The following is a 15,095-nucleotide window of genomic DNA, read 5'->3' as shown; positions in this document are numbered from 1 at the left end:
AGATTCGGATAATAATTCAACCACTGCACTGTATTCTGCAATGTTATTCGTTGTTTGACCGAGGCTTACCCCATGCATAGAAACTAACTCGTCAGAGGGCGAATAGATAACCCAAGCTGCGGAAGAGATATTCCGTGTACTACGACAAGCACCATCAGCAAATCCAATGTATGTTTGGAGAGGCGTCGACATCTACAATATCAAGAGTAAAACCAAGATGAGCCAAAATAATGACGAAAAAACACACTTGCTAAGCTAAGCACACTAACTAAACTAACACACTTGCTAGCTAGAAAGGAAATCTAACCTATCTAAAAATTTCTCCATCCACCATTTTAAGCATAATACCTCTTTAGGTAAAGTCCATTTCTGGGTTTGCCCAAAGAGTCCCCATCAAAATCAACTAACTCATAAGCCCCTTTTGCTAGCTTTCGCTTTACAATGTAGGGCCCATGCCACATGGGAACGAATTTTCCAGCACCTAGCTTATCGTTCGCTTGATCATATAATAGTACTAGGTCTCCTTCCGAAAAACTTCGAGGGGTTACATTTTTATCGTACTGAGCTTTCATTCGTTTCGCGTGAGTCTCGATAGCTAAAGTAGCGTCACGTCGAGTCTCATCTAATTTAGCTAAGTATAACAACCGTTTCTCCTCTTCGGAAGTAGCTGGAAGTAATTCGACAGCCATTTGAAGTGATGGGATTTCGCACTCAATAGGTAACACAGCTTCTAAGCCATAAACTAGCTGAAAAGGGGTGAAACCTGTTGAATTTTTCACTGAAGTTCGATATGCCCATAGTGCCGAAAATAACATGTTATGCCAATTCGTTCGATGGATACCAATGATCCGTCGAATCATGACGACTAGAACTTTGTTGATTGACTCAACCAAACCGTTGGCTTGCGGATAATAAGGTGTAGAGCTATCGTGGCGCAAACCAAGCTGGCTTGTAAGTTCAGTCATCATGACATTTCGAAAATGGCTTCCATGGTCCGTAATGATTGCTTGTGGGACACCAAACCTAGTTATGATATGATTGAATACGAAAAGTGCAGCTGTCTTGCCGCTTGCGTCGAATGTAGGCATCGCCTCGGCCCACTTAGTAAAATAATCAACCGCAAGGATGATATACGCATGCCCCCCGGCCGAGTGAGGGTTACAAGTAATAAAGTCAATGCCCCATTTGGCGAATGGACCAGCGGCAATTATAGGGTGGAGAGGAGCAGGTGGAGCGCGCATCTTGCGATCAAACACTTGACAGTTGTGGCATTTTCTGACGGCAAGGATACAATCTTTAAACATAGACGGCCAGAAATAGCCAGCGCGCAACACCTTCTGAGCTGTGGCATACCCAGACATATGACCGCCACATGCTCCAGAGTGACAATCATTCAAAACTCTCTCAGCCTCATCGTGAGTTAAACAACGTCGAAAAACTAAGTCTGCCCCCAGGCGATAAAGTGTATCTCCAATAATTCTGTATTGCTGGGATTGAAACCGAATTTTTCGACGGTTTTCCTTGGAAGTTTCAGGCCGAAAGGTTTGGGTTTGGAGATAGATGATTATATCCCCATACCACGGATCTACAGTGCTAATAAGAAACAAAGATTCGTCCGCAATGGACTCCTCTGCCACAGTCTCTGTGTCAGCACTCGGGAAATCACACATCAATTCCGCAAAGACTAAAGATTTCTTAGACTTGGACTTCTCAAACTCCAAGTCGAACTCTTGCAGGATGACGATCCATTTAGAGTACTTGCCCCCTAGCAGTTGTTTTGTCAAGATATAAATCATAGGGTTGCAATCTGAAATAACAGTAGTTTTGTGGAGAAGAATGTAGTGACGAAAACGCTGGACAGCTTGAACGGCTGCCAGGGCCAATTTCTCCACATGTGAATATTTTAACTCAGTTGGATTTAAGGTTCTGCTAAGGTAATATATCACATGCTCTGCGTTGAATTCATCTTCTTGAACTAACACCATTCCAATGGTGGAATGCGAAGCCGCGAGGTATAAGAAGTAGTCCTGGTTGTAGTTGGGAGGATGCAATAACGGTGCATGGGTCAACGCGTGTTTCAGTGCATCAAAAGATTGTTGAGCAATCTCATCCCAAAAGAATTGTACATTCTGTTTCAACAACCGTGTAAAACCTTTAGTGACCTCGGCGTAGTTAGGGATGAATCGGCGTAAAAAGTTTGCTTTCCCTTGCAAGCTTTGGAGTTGGCGCAAACTCGAAGGAGGAGACAATTGGATGATAGCCTCGACTTTCGAGGGATCGACGCGAATGCCGGTTTTGGAAACAACAAATCCCAGCAATCGACCTGTTTCTATACAGAAAACACACTTGTGGGGATTCAACCGAATTCGATAATGCCTACACCTCATAAAGATTGCTCGTAGGTGGACAAGGTGATCAGCTCGGTGTAAAGAATGAGCAGGCAAATCATCGAGATAGGGTTGCACAATGTGCTTGATGTCATGAAACGCATAAGACATGGCCCGTTGAAAAGTAGCACCGGCATTCTTAAGGCCAAAAGGTAATTTGCAATAAGCAAATGTCCCCCATGGACAAATGAATGCCGTTTTTGGTTGATCGGCAGGTAGAATATTGATTTGATTATAACCCGAGAAACCATCCATGAAGGAAAACATCTCACTTCCGGCACAATCATCAATAATTTGATCGATATAAGGCGTAGGATAGTTGTCTTTTGGACAAGCTCGATTGATATCCCTATAATCGATACAGATTCTTATTGTTCCTTGTTTTTTATTGACGGGAACAATATTCGATACCCAATCCGTTAACGGGATCGGATAAATGAAACCTGCTTTCAACAGCTTTTCGACTTCGGCTTTGATTGCAGCTGCTTTTCGAGGGTGAATCTGACGCAACCGTTGCCGAATGGGTTTAGCATCCGGGTAGGTTTTGATTTCATGAACAACAATGGCAGGATCGATTCCTGGCATTTCTTCGTAGGACCAGGCAAACACGTCGCGGAATTCTTGGAATAGGGCCTTGTAAGTTTCAATTTCTTCGTCAGTACATGCGGCACCTATATGAATGTTCTCCTTGATTCCGGGCTTCACTGAAATGTCAATGGGAATAGTACGAGAAATATTCCCTAAATTCAGCTCTGAATCAGAATGTTTCGTTGGATCCTGAGCGTCTTTGACATATTCAGCGGTAAAGATAGATGAAAAATCATTTTCAAAGACATCACCCTTAGGTAAAAACGAAGATCTGTGATGGAGATCGTCCCATGGTAGATCATCTACACTGAGGATTTCGCGAAGTTGTTCGTCAGATGACACTTCTTCGGGAAACGTTATCCGTTCTAAGGGTGAGGTGAAAAGTGACTCTTCACTGACCACATTCATTTGGTCGGTTGAATGAAAGTCGGTAAAAGACATAAGAGCTTCATAAGCAATCTCATACGGACTCAACGGCATAACATTACCGAGTGAGTCTAGCTCAGAGTCAGAGGGAACATACCAAGGATCATCATAAATAATGTTTTCTGACGTGATCATATGAATTGTTGCGAATGAAGGGTCTGCATTGAGTGGAGGGAGAGGAAAAGTTCCCAGTAAACCGGAATCTTTAACTAAACCTACACCAATGTCCCTATAAGGGATTGTCGTTTTGCCAACATGCTGGATAGTTTCTGAAGAGGTTGGGTCGGATGAAAAGTATGTCAGCTGATCAATAGTCACGATCTTACCGTTATGTGGAAACTTAATGACTCTGAAGACCGATGAAACGACCGCTGTCATAGCATATGACCAACTTCGACCCAAAAGAAGGTTGTAGTCTAGAGGGGCATCAACCACTTCCACATCCAGACTAACGGTTTTACCTTCGACCCCTATAGGCAATTCCTGTAGAATACCAAACGGACGGAACCCACGGCCATCAAAGGCCTTAAGGATGGTGGGGGATTGGTTCAATGAAGGAGAACCAAGCGATCTCCAACATTGAATCGACATACTTGCCAGAAATGGTGGGGGAAAAGAGAGAAGAATGAACCTGTTTGTTACCTTTTATCTCAAAAGAAACTTTATTACCACTCTTGAACACGACACTTTTCATTCACCTGGGTTGGGAAATCTTTTACCTCACAGTTGATCAAACCACTTTGAAAGTCTTTAACCGGGTTCCGGGGATTAACTTTGAGTTATTCGTCACCAAACCATCTGTTGTGTCGTTATGTGTTCAAGAGGTTTGCAAGCAAAAACTTTCATCTGCAAAATACTTGTCATCCATTTGACCATCCCTGAGTCAGTCCTTACAGCAACATTTCTTCAACTTGAACAATGATTTCGTGTTGTGGGCTTGCCTGCAACGGGTCGCTTTCTATCGACCTCGACACATTATCTAGAAAGATGACTTAGGAATCGACAGTACCTTGAAGTCTGCATGCATCAATGGCAGGTTTCTCGCCTTTGACGTCAGTTTACATCATTGACTTTCGATCAAAGGATTCCGTGAAGTGTTCGACATCAAAACATCTATTCACATTTCACGGGTTGTGCTTGGTACTTTGAGAACCATTGACATTACTGGTGGTTTCTCTCACGCTTGTTAACAGTTTGCATCATCGACTGGTAATCAAGTGGTTTCTAACATGTTCGACATCAAATCATTTAAATCACATGGCTAGAATCGTACCAATTCGGGAAGTAGAAGTGAAGACCCTGGATCTAGTTTCTACCATCCAGGCTGCGAGGAGTTTTGTATTCATTATCTATGTAGACTAATCATAAACAGATGGCTGCATCCATACTGTGTCTACAAAAGTCTATAAAAAATGATGTACTGCAAGATCATTCCTGTATCAGAATAGTTAGTCCATTAGTTAAAGTTTTGAATCTGAGTATGGGAATGCCTACCTCAGTGATGATATAATCTTATACATGTATTTTGTGTTGAAAATTGCAGGTTCCAACCAGGCCATCCACAAGGCAATCCTTGAAATGATAAAGCGCTTCACCCTTCCTAGAATTACAAAACCCTATTCTATTCCAGGCTTCGCACTTTAGGGGGCAATCTGTTACACTAAAAAATGTCACCTTGACTACTTACAGTTAGTATGGCTCAAATCAACAGTCATGCTACCCTCTTAGGCAAGTCTCATGCCTCTGTTATCCATCTCAAACTCAAAGAAGAGAGAAAGTCTTGTAAAAACTATGTTTATCTCTGGGGTCGCAGGTTCTCTCTAGCCTTACATGCGGGGACGCTGACCTTGTTCACAAAATATGCGTCCATGGACGCTCTGTATGTCAAGGGACAGGTGCGTCTCTCTGTAAAAGGCAAAATGCACGAGTTTTATCTTGAAAAAGTTACTTGTGGTTACTTCTAGAACATTCTAGAGGTCGGTTTGATGAAATGGATGCGCCTCCAGTTGGTTCATGTATCTCTATTAAGGGGGAACTTATCCCATCAATAAGGGAGCTATCCCACCCAAAGAGGGGGATGATCCCATTGATAGTGGACCTGAATAACCTCTTTACAGCACTATAAATAAAGGCATTGAGCCAGAAGGAGAGGAGGTTGGAGCTATACATTTTCTTTGGGTAAATGCTGCAGGATTTAGGTCTTCCATTAGAGCCTTTGTGAGGAGAGATTGTCTTCACTAGATTCTACTTGGGAGAGGGTGAGCTTTGTCAAAGTAGAGGAAAACCCTTGATGGACCCTGGGAGGAACTTGCACAACACCAAGGCCAGGTTGTAAGAGTTTCTTTGTTTCGTTATTAATACAAACTGGTTTATTTTTCTCAATAGCTTGTGTTAATGAGTTATTTCATGTGTTCCTTGGTCTGCATGTTGAATATATGTTTTATTATATGAAATGCAAGTGCTTGGTAATTGTTTGATTGTTTGTGGTTGCAGGAATTGACTTGAAGGAGGAGCTCATCCGGATCGTCAAGAACGGACTTCAACAACAACGTTTTGGAATAAGGTAAGCCTAAACACTTGTAGTTTTCATGTTGTAAAAGGTGTATTTAGAGAAAGATCACTCCATTTTGTCTTGTTTGTCATTAGAATGTCTTAGACTTCTAGGAAGGTCAGTCGTGTCCGCACCCTTGACAGATTCCGTGTGACACTTAGAAAAGAGATTGAGAAAACAAAAGCTATTAATCTTAAGTTTGTCAAAGGATCTGAAACTTTGGATGAGATTATCAATGTGCAGCGGTCTCCTCTAAACAAGACAGGTCTGGGCTATAATGGAGAAACCTCTCAAGCATCCACCTCAAAGAGTTATCTTGATGCGGCAAGAAGAAATGGGCAAAAGAACAATGAAGAACATCAGGTAAAGCAGGGACGAATTACAAACAGAAACTATCAGGGGCAATCCATCTTAAGGGTGAACAAAAACTACAACCAGCCACAGGTAAAATCTTCTCAATTTGGTTCAAGAATAGATGAAAATAGAAATTACAATCAGTTGGCTGGTAGGTTCGATAACCGCAGAAGTTTCTTCAATGGACAATGCTTTTCTTGCCATAACTTTGGTCACAAAGCAGCTCAATGTGTTGCATATAAAACGATCATGACTAGGGAAGCTCAAAAACAAAGAAGTATGGCAGGGATTACAAAAAGGACCTATAACAACTTTTCGGTTCTTGAAAATGAAGTTGAATGTTCTATTTGCAATAATTTTGGTCATGAAGACTCTGAATGCAGGAGCAGGTTTCAGCAGAAAAAGGAACAAGCCTCAAGCACCAAAACATGGAGAATAAAGGAACCTCAAACAGAAAGATGCGGGATAACTTTTTATGCAGAAGGACAGGAAAATCTATGGTACATTGACAGTGGATGTTCGAAGCATATGACAGGTGATAAAGAAAAACTTGAATCTTATTCTGCTCTAGAAAAGGGAAAGAAAGTCTCTTTTGGAAATGATACTCCTGCAACTATAAAAGGAAAAGGCATTGCTTAGTTAAAAGAAAAGGTCAAGGCTGGAAATGTTTTGTATGTTGATGGATTGAAGCATAATCTTCTAAGTGTCAGCCAGATGTGTGATCAAAGAACCGAGGTTATATTCAGATCGAATGGATGTCTTGTTCGTGATCTTGATACAGGTAAAACAGTGCTCAAAGGCAAAAGAACTCCAAATAATATGTACATATTTGAAGAAGGACAAAAACAATGCTATCTGAGCAAGGATGAAGAGAATTGGTTATGGCATCGAAGGTTGGGACATCTAAGCTTCTCACAAATAAGGAAAGCATGCAAATATCAGGCAGTTCGCGACCTTCCAGATATCAAAATTCCTGACAACACCATATGCAAATCATGTCAGTTTGGAAAACAAACCAGAACTAACTTCCCAGAGAAAGAAGGATCAGCTAGCATGCCTCTTGAGCTAGTACATACAGATACATGCGGTCCCTTCAAAAAAAGAACACCTCGAGGAGAAGAATACTTGATATTATTCATTGACGATTTCTCCAGGTTTGTCTGGTTAGGACTTATGAAGCACAAAGATGAAGCATTCGAAAAATTCATATCCTTCAAAGCCTTGGTTGAAAATGAATCAGGTCACAAAATTAAGTGCCTCAGATCCGACAGAGGTGGGGAATTTACTTCAAATGAATTTTTCGATTTCTGTGAAGAACATGGGATAAGAAGAGAATTCTCTACAGCAAGAACTCCCCAGCAAAATGGAGTTGTGGAAAGAATGAACAGAACAATCCAACAAATGGCTCGTGCTATGCTTGATGAATCAGGAACTCCAGCAACTTTCTGGGGTGAAGCTGCACATGCTGCGGTGGCTATTCTCAATAAAACAAATGTCCGGGTAAACAGCACTCAAACTCCTCATGAGCTTTGGAGTGGTAGGACTCCTTCGGTAAAGCACTTCAAAATCTTTGGGAGCAAATGCTATATCAAGAATACTGATGAGAAGCTTGGCAAACTTGAACCTAGAGCAGATGAAGGCATTCTTCTTGGTTACTCTCCATATAGCAAAGCATACAAATGCTACAATAAAAGACTTGGCAGAATTGTTGACAGCATTGATGTAGTGGTTGATGAGAAGGGATACATTCCTAGGCAAGTACATCGTGAAGACATCGAAGAAGATGAAGGCTACCCTCAAAGACAGAATGATGAAGAAGAAGAATCTCAAGAAGAACCTCAAGAAGAACCAGAGGAGCAAACAAGAATAGAATAAAAGACTCCATCCAGATATGTTCAGAAGAACCATCCAGAATCTCAGATTATGGGACAGAAAGAAGCAGGTGTACAAACTAGAAGAACAGTTGCAGAAGCTTCAAGCTATTTAGCATTACTCTCCTCAACAGAACCACAAAATGTGAAAGAGGCATGCATAGATGAATGTTGGGTGAAAGCAATGGATGAAGAACTTGAGCAGATCGAAAAGAACAACACTTGGGAGCTGGTTCCTAGACCAAAAGATAAGAATGTTATCGGGACAAAATGGGTCTTCAAAAACAAATTGAATGAAAATGGAGAAGTAATTAGAAACAAAGCCAGACTGGTTTGTAAAGGGTATGCGCAGCAAGAAGGAATAGACTTCGGAGAAACCTTTGCTCCTGTTGCAAGACTTGAGGCCATCCGAATGTTTCTTGCTCTCTCAAGTTTTCAAAACTTCAAAGTATTTCAAATGGACGTGAAATCAACCTTTCTGAATGGAGACTTGGAAGAAGAAGTATACATTGAACAGCCAGATGGGTTCATTCTTGGAAATGATCCAAACCTTGTATGCAGATTGAAAAAGGCCCTCTATGGTCTCAAACAAGCTCCAAGGGCTTGGTACTACCGCTTGGACAAATATCTTCATCAACAAGGTTTCTCAAAAGGTTCAGCAGATAGCAATCTTTATATAAAAGTTGAAAATGACAAATTGCTAATACTTGTTGTGTATGTAGATGACATTATTTTTGGCAGCAATGAAGAAGCTATGAGTCAAAGCTTTTCCTTGGTCATGCAGAAAGAATTTGAAATGTCCTTACTAGGAGAACTGACATATTTCCTTGGTTTGCAAATCCAACAAAAGGAAGGAGGAATCTTTTTATCTCAAACCAAGTATCTCAAACAGATTTTGAAGAAATATCTCATGGAAGATGCAAAACCAGTATGTACACCCATGGTCACAGGATGTAGCCTTAGTGCAAATGATGAATCTGCAGCAGTACATCAACCAACCTACGGATCTATGATTGGAAGTTTACTTTATTTGACAGGTACCCGACCGGACATCATGCATGCAGTTGGAATAGTTGGAAGATTTCAGGCAAATCCGAAGGAGACTCATCTTCAGGAAGTGAAGAGAATTTTCAAATATCTTCAAGGGACTCAAAATTATGGCTTATGGTATCCTAGAGATACAGATCTTACTCTTCATGCTTATACAGATGCAGATTGGGCCGGAAGCGTGGATGACAGGAAAAGCACAAGTGGTGGTGTGTTCTTTATGGGTTCCAGACTGGTATCTTGGTTCAGCAAGAAACAGAGTTCAATTGCCTTGTCTACAGCTGAAGCGGAATATGTTGCTGCTGCATCTTGTTGCACCCAACTCCTTTGGATGATGCAGACTTTGCAGGATTTTCAAATCACTTGTACACCACCAATACCCATCTTGTGTGATAACACAAGTGCAATCAGCATCTCCAAGAATCCTGTTATGCATTCAAAAACCAAGCACATACCAATCAAGTACCATTTTCTCCGGGAACAAGTACTTGAACAGAAGGTCAAGTTGGAGTATGTTCCTTCTAAAGAACAAGTTGCGGATATTCTCACCAAACCATTGCCCAGGGACACTTTTGAGTACCTCAGGCAAAAGCTGGGGGTTGTTGATGCATCATCTTATTGTTGAACCTTTTCTGATTGATGGTACAGGTTCAGGGGGAGCATATAATGCATTGTTGGCATTATGGAGGATGGTCAGAAGAAGATCTTGGAAATAGCTGCAATATGTCTCTATCTCTTTCATGGTGGATTATGGTTCTTTGTTGCAGATCTGGGGGAGCATGAGCTTAGGGGGAGCATACCCCTTTGCCCTTGATGTCAAAGGGGGAGAATGAAGCTAAAGTTTGGGAGGTTGCCATCAAGTCCAAAGGGGGAGATTGTTGGCATTACGGTTCAGGAATGGCTATATGTTACAGGTGTTGTCCTTGATGGCAACCCATTCAGGTGATAGATCACTATACTTCAAGTCAGCAGTAGAGGTTGATGATCAGCTATCAATTATTGAAGAAAATAAGGGGTACGTAGGTACAACTTATAGAAAGTGCGTACCCGCAGGTAAACCATACAGCAACCGCGTCCCGAGACGCAGGCCAGCCGTTTAGGAGGTGCGTCCACCCAGTGCACACATTTCAAGGCAGAGAAAAGCACACGTGGGGGTTTCTTGTGTTTTACTCCTGGTATCTAGCCAACGGTATTGTGTTATTACGGTGTCGGCTCGTGGTATTGTTCCATGATTTGAGGAGGAGCTTGCCTATATAAAGCAAAGGAGATCACTTGGCTAAGTATCTTTTGCAATTGAATATCTTTAGATCTGAAATTTTGGGTTATGGTCTTAAAAGCTTGATCTATATGAAGTTGAAGGCGAATCTGTGAAGGGTGATCTTCGAGCGCATGATCAGATCTGAGTATCTGTGCCACTCTAGTGATCTGTCTATTCAGCCCTAATCAGAAGGTCGCAGGTGTTTATCAGAAAAGCTGCGTGGGGACGCAGCGCAGTAACAGGAGACCTGCGTGGGGACGCAGGGCAGACCAAGTTCAGGTGCGTCCGGGACGCAGTGCAGTAACAGGAGATCTGCGTGGGGACGCAGAACGACTAAGGTTCAGGTGCATCCCTGGAGCAAAAGGACGCGGCGCAACAGCATTTCTGAGTGCGTCTCTGCAGTAAAGTACGCGGCGCGATAGTGTTTTTGAGTGCGTCCCTGCAGCAACAGGACGCAGTGCAGTTCAAGGAACAGTGCGTGGGCATGCAGTGTAGCAGAAGGATACCTGCGGGTGTACGCAGGAAAGCCGAAAGTGAATTGCGTTGCGACGCAGGCCACAGAAGGGAAAACTGCGTCTCTGTCTTAAGATGTTCTGTTGATTGAATTTCTCTGTTGATAAGGTGTTATGGGTTAGTTCTATTATTGCTGATCTGATAACTGTAGTGGACTGTAACTGTTATATACTTGATGATCATTTGATGCTTTATGAAAAAAAGTAGGGGGTTGTAGCTCCCTTCCAGGAGAAGACTGGAAAACGAGAGAGATTTGTAGCTCTCTGTAGGTTGCAGCCTGCGTACTGGTAAAGGACTGCACCAGTACAAAATCATTGTAAAAGGAGTTTCTAATTTGAAAGAAGATAGAGACATATTGCAGCAGGTGGTTTTCACCCACATTGGGTTTCCACCTTACATCTTGTGTTCTTTGGTGTGACTATCTGTTTTCTTTGTTCATGCTCATTATTTTATGGTACTGACATGCAAAAATAATTCAAAGATCAAATAAGGAAGATTTATTAATTGCTAGATAATACTGATTCACCCCCCCTCTCAGTATTATTTCCAACATTCTGCCTCCTTTGTACAAAAGAACTATAGATGTTTTTGTGTGTTTGTTGAGTCGTTTACAATTTTCCATTGCAAAAGTAGAATAGTCGTACTGTCGTCCTTTGATTTGAATCAGTTGCAAGTGTCGATTTCTATCATAGGAGAAAGTTTGATTGCTGTTGATGGTCGATTATATTGTTACTATTGCCTTTGGTCTGAATTTATAATTTTCTAGTGTCAAGAACGAGTGTTCATTTCAAAATCGTAAGGTGTCGTAATCATATCTGTTTTTGATTTCGAAAAAGAGCTTGTTTATATTTGTCGCTTGAAAAGAAATTCAGATTTGTACATCAACTTTCTTTTTAGCATCAATACTAAGAAAGTCGAAAACAAATACGTGCATGTGCATTTGCATATAGACAGTCTGTTTGGCTTGATTTAGGAAAGTGCATTTACAGTGTGCTCTTTGCTCTTTGTGAAAAGATTGTGTCTTTCTTTTCCCTAGTAGCTAGGATTTTCATTGCACAAAAGAGATAAAAAGTTTGTTTATCATATTTAGATTGCATTTTAGGAATTACATATACATCTCGTGGTGAACCCGAAAGGCAAACTTCATAAACAAGATCAACTTAAAATAAATTCAATGAATCTAACAACGCTTTGGAACTTAACGCACAACATTTAGAGGTCTAGGCTAGAGACTATTCCGGCGTCGTAAAGCCTGGTAACTGTTGTCCTCACTGATTGTTGGGTTATTCCTCCACTTTGAGACGATAAGTGCCAGTACGGAATTGTGCTCCCACGTACCGTCGAGTATATTTTGGGAGACCCCTATAGGCTTAAATCCTTTATCCTTAGGAAGCCGTGTCTGCCGCCCTATCGATCACAATGCACTAAACACAACATTCAGGAAGATTGACTGTCGTACCGTAAAAAGTATTCTGCAGTTTTGCGATTGGTTTGGTACTCCCTCTACCTATATCTCCAGAGTAGTCCCTTTCATTCCTTTTCAGACTCCTTAACGGAAAAGGTCCATCTGAGCACTTGTCACTTCAGGCTCATTAAAAGTCGAAGGCGACTAGAGTCATCTTTTGTTTTTTCTCGACTCTTAAAAACTGAAAAAGCAAGTTGTGTCAAAGCGTCTAAAATTTATTTTAAACGGAATATTCATTACCCCTTTCCTACGTTGATCTTGGGTTGAGAAAATGGAGTCCACCAACCAAGGAATTCCCTTGGAGGAAATCCTAGTCCCTTCTCCTCTTGGGGAGATGTTGGTGCACCCCATATGGCCACATTGTTGCTTCCAGGAATGACAATTGGTTTGCCTGTATGGCTCTTCTCAACCTCTGTCATTCAGAACACCACTATTCCTGAACAATTGAATCAGTAATTAGACGAGTCCAGAGTTACCCACCAACCTTCTAATTCCTCTAATTCTTCCTCTCCTCCTTCCTCTTCGCTTGATGGGGCTAGTAAAGCCAAAATTCAAGTTCCTAAGGAGAAGAAGGAAAAGAAGAAGAGAGAGAAGAAGAAGAAGGAGCCGAAAGCGAATGGGGGCAAACGAGTGTCGTCTAACGAAAATCCACACACTGCACCGACCAGGCCTAAATCACCATGTGTCATTTGTAAAGGAGACCACTTTCACAGAGATTGTCCTTGCATCCCTCGGATCTTAAGGGACTGGTCTCCTCGTTTGCACAACCCGGTGTCGTCAACCTCTGATAATCATGTTGAAAACACACCGTCAACTAGTGAAAGTGAAGCCCCAGGAAAAAAAGGAAAATATAGATTTTCTTGTAAATTGTGCGAAGGAAATCATGCCGTCCACCATTGTCCCTTCTTAGACGAAGCTAAAAGAGTTTTGGATGATCGTCCGGTTTCACCGTTACGACTCCCTCCTGGATATAAAAAACTCTTGCCGAGTTCGTCACTAGTTGAAAATCCGGCTGACCCGCTCAGGTGGTCGACCGATGCATCTGTCATTGAAGATGAACCATCTGAATCCATACTAGACGAAAGTCAAAAGGTTGAGGCGGAAGTTGACCCAGTCTTGCCTTCAGAGGTTCCATCTTCAGATGATACAATCATTGAAGAGAACAAGGATGACACCATCCAAATTCTTTTCATAAGCACAGACTCCAATGGACATGGGGACAATTTACCCGTTCCTTTACTGCAGGAAGGAAGTTCGTCAGAGTCGTACCCGGCCGTCTATTCGGTCCCACCTCCAAGCAACCTAGTTGTCTCCTTCGACTGGAATCAACTAGGCATACCCTGTTTACCAGCTAGTGTACCATTCCGAATTATTGTTCAAATATATAGAATGGTTATGGCTGGTACCATCATAGATGAGGGGGCTTCTGTGAGTATCCTTTCCTCAACTGCTTGGAAAGCGCTTGGTTCGCCATCACTTTTACCTGAGATGAGAAATCTGACAGGCTTTGATAAAGGAACCAGTCGACCGTTAGGGATCCTTCCCAATGTGCCCATAACATTGAGAGGGAAAACCGTTCACATGAACGTAATGGTAGTTCAAGGACCTCTAGATTACAATCTACTCCTTGGACGAGACTATATTTATTGCATGAGAGCCATTGTCTCATCACTCTTTAGAGTGATGTGTTTTCCGCACGAAGGAAGAGTGGTCAAGCTCGTGGACCAGCTTTCATTTCCCGGATCACGCATAGCAAATAGTCATATACCATCCCTGAATGGTCTTTTCACGCAAGAAATGTATCAATCTCCAGTCCGTCCTCTCGATGAGCGCATGTAATTTAGAGGGATATGACTGAAACCCAGGGGGCATGCACCCTGGTCTGCTTCGGCAGGAAAACTTCGGGTATAGGGTAGGTTTCCGCAAGAGAATATGACTAGTCTGTACCCCCATCCGTGATTAGAAGAGGGGGTTATTCTAGAACAGTATTCTCTTGTCAAAGTTATGTGAGTTGGCGAGCACCACCGCTCACCTTTGTTTATTTCGGTAGACATCACCGGAGAAGTGTTTTGTTTGCACTGTGAATAGAACGATCTTTGGGTAACCTGTAAGTGGTAGGCCTCTCTCGGTAAAACAAATGTTTTAACGGACTAAAGAAGTGGTAACCTTCACATTCTGTTTTATACCTGGGAGCATGCGAACCTTTTGGAGTGCAAGCGAAGAGCGGCTATTTATTTTTTAAATTTATAAGACCTCTAACCCTTTAAACTCATAGGATTGGTCATTTCCTAACTTGCATAAAGAAAGGATGTGGGGCAAAACTCTAAAAGTTGTCGTTTTTATATGGGACATTCTTATGACAAGACTGGATTAATCGAGCAATTTTAGCACATAGTTCAAGCTCGTTAAAAAATAAACATAAGACATGAGAAAATGTTTCCACCCACGTTTAAGCTCATTAAAAAATGAACTATTGCCCGGTAAATAACCATTGTGAATGTAGTACTTTAGCCGTTAAAGCCTTGGTCGTGTTTGCACCGTCACCTCCACTTTTCATTGGCCGATCATTCACCTCCATTTGATTGTTTACCCATTTTGAGGAACAGCTGCGAAGATTGATTTCAATAGCCATCCT

The sequence above is a fragment of the Pinus tabuliformis genome, chromosome 5_1 (genome assembly GCF_031772625.1).
Source record: "Pinus tabuliformis cultivar Carrire ecotype Pingquan chromosome 5_1, CPIR1, whole genome shotgun sequence".
NCBI classification, from domain to species: Eukaryota; Viridiplantae; Streptophyta; class Pinopsida; order Pinales; family Pinaceae; genus Pinus; species Pinus tabuliformis.
This window is presented reverse-complemented; position numbering follows the sequence as displayed.